Below are 3105 nucleotides of genomic sequence, written 5' to 3' on the forward strand. Positions count from 1 at the left end.
CTATCTGGGAGAGCAGCAGCGTGCTCACCCATCTCTTGGAATCTCTTTTTGCCCCATGTCCCGGGGGGGAGAAAAGGGCAATCCCTTTGGCCCCAACCCTCTAGAGAAAGGAAAAACCTGTTGGGGTCCCGTGCGGCCACTGTAGATGCCCAACACTAGCAGACCTACCCATTAAAACTAGCTAAGAAAGTTATTCAAATAGGAAAGAAATGATAAACGAAGAAATTTTGGAGCATCAGGAAGGAAGAAGCAATGGAAAAAACAAAAATATAGGCATGTATATTAGATTATCTTTTTCCTTATGAGTTTTATAAATCCTATTTAATGATTGAAACAAGAATTGTACACTATCTAACACTCCAGACAATGGTGTTTAAAAGCAGGAAAGGGAAAGGGACCTAAACGGAATTGAGTTTTCCACACTTAACAGAAAGTGGTAAATGTTGACATTAGTAGACTGTGGTAAGTCACATATGTATATTACAAAACCCAGAACAGCTACAGTGAAAAATTTACAAAACGATACACTCAAAAGCACTACAAAAAAATTAAGAAGAAATCCTAAAAATGTTCCAGTAATTCACAGGAAGGCAAGAAAAGAGAAGGAAAGATTAGAACCAGAAGAAAAAAACAGAGACCAAATAACAAAATGGCAGACTCTGACATATCAGTAATGACCTTATATGAAAATGGTCTAACTATATTAATGAAAAGACAGAGATTGACAGAGTGGATTTAAAAATGCAAGGCCCAACTATAAACTTCAAATGAGAAAGGAAGCCTAAATTCAGTGACATAGGTAGTTTGAAATTAAAATGATAGAAAAATAAATATACCATGTGAACATTAGTTTTAAAAAAATTAGGAGTGACTACATTAATATCTTATAAAGCAGACATAGGAGCAAAAAAAATTTCCAGGGACAGAGAGGGCCATTTCATAATGATTGAAGGATCAGTGCACAAGGAAGACAATGATCCTAAAAGTGTACATGCCAAACAACAGAACCTCAAATACCAATACAGCCAATGGCAGAAATAGAGAAAAACACAGTTATAGTTAGAGATCTCAACAACACTCCTCCCAGCAACTGATATAACTACCAGACAGAAACTTAGCAAGGATATAGAAGATCTAAACAACACACTTAACCAACAGGATATAATTGACATACATAGAACACTCCACCAAACAACAGAAGAAGTTGTTTTCCAAGCACCCATGGAAATTTCACTAAGACAGACAATATCTTCAGCCAAAAAACAAGCCTTCACAAATTCAAAAGAACTGAAATTGTACTAAGTGTGTGTTCTCCAGCCACAATGGATTCGAACTAGAAGTCAATAACAGAAATGCATTTGGAAAATATACATGTGAAAATTAAAAAATATGTAAATGATCCATAAGTCAAGTAGAAAATGTCAAAGAAAACTTTACAAGACATTGAATTGAATGAAAGCAAAAACACACTATATCAAAATGTGTGAGATGCATCCAAAGCAGTACCAAGAAGGAAGATTGTACTGGTGAGTGTTTACATTAGAAATAAGGGAAGTCTCAAATAAATAATCTAAGTTCCTACTAATAACTAGGAAAGTAAGATCAAAATAAATTCAAAGCAAGCATAAGGAAGGAAATAACAAATATAAAAGCAGAAATAAATAAAATTAAAAGTGGAAAAAAACAGAGAAAATAGATGAAACAAATATCTGGTTCATTGTGGAAAATCAATAAAACTAATAAACCTCCAGCAAGACTGAAAAAATAAAAAGAGAGAAGAGTCAAATAAGTAATTTCATGAATGACATAGGGGATATTACTATAGATTCCACAGCCATTAAAAAGGTAACAATGGTATGATATGAGCAATTAGTCATAAACTTAAAAGCTTAGACGAAAGGAACCATTTCAAAAAAAACTCCATAAACTATAATAAGTCTTGCTAAATGACATAGAATATCCCTATAACCATTACAGAGGTTGAATTTTCAATTTAAAGAAATGAAATTATAGATCAATACTGCCCATGAATTTAGATGCAAACATTCTCAAAAATATTATTAACTGAATCATCAGTGTATAACAAGAATTATGCACCATGAACAAGCTGGATCTATCCCAGGGATGCAAGACTGATTCAACATTTGAAATCAGTAGATGTAATCCACTATGTCAAGAAGCTGAAGGAAAAGAATCATATGGTATTATCAACTGATGCAGAAAATGCATTTGTCAAAATTCAACATCCATTAATGGTAAAACTCTCTGCAATTAGGAACAGAAAGGAATCATTTTTAACTTGATAAAGAGCATTTACAGGGCCGGCCCAGTGGCGCGCTGGAGAGTGCGCCGCTTGGGAGTGCGGTGGCGCTCCCACCAAGGGTTCGGATCCCATGTGGAGACTGGTTCCCGCTCACTGGCTGAGCGCGGTGCGGGCGCAACACCGAGGGTTGCGATCCCGTTGCCGGTCAGTAAAAAAGACAAAAAGGAAAAAAAAAAAAAGGAGCATTTACAAAAAAGAAAAGCCCCCAAACTATAGCTAATATTATGCTTAATACTTCCCCCCTTCCCTAAGATTGAAAACAGGGGGCAAAGATGTCAGCAATCACCACTCTTATTTAACATAGTACTGGAAGTTCTAGCCACTTTAATAAGACAAGAAAAAGAAATGACACATAGTGATCAGAAAGGAAAAAATAAAATTGGTCCTATTTGAAAATTCTTTAAAAAAATACCAAACAAACAAACAAAAACTTGTAGAGTAAGTAAGTTTATCAAGGTTCCAGTTTACATGACCAATACACAAACACCGATCACATTTCTATATACTAACAATAAGTATGTAGAAACCACGACAATATTTGCAATCACCCCAAATAAAATAAAATCTTAGACAAGCAAGTAAACAAGTAGATGTACCATGTTAATGAACCGGAAAACTCAAAAACAGTAAAGATATCAATTTTCCCAGAATTGATTTATGTGTTTAATGCAATTCTCATTAAAATCCCAGAAAGCATGTTTTAGACATAGAGAAGTTTATTCTAAAATGTGTATGAAAAGTCATAGACACTAGAATGACTAAAATAATCTTGGGGAAAAAAA

The sequence above is a fragment of the Galeopterus variegatus genome, unplaced genomic scaffold (genome assembly GCF_000696425.1).
Source record: "Galeopterus variegatus unplaced genomic scaffold, G_variegatus-3.0.2 Scaffold1267, whole genome shotgun sequence".
Taxonomy (NCBI): domain Eukaryota; kingdom Metazoa; phylum Chordata; class Mammalia; order Dermoptera; family Cynocephalidae; genus Galeopterus; species Galeopterus variegatus.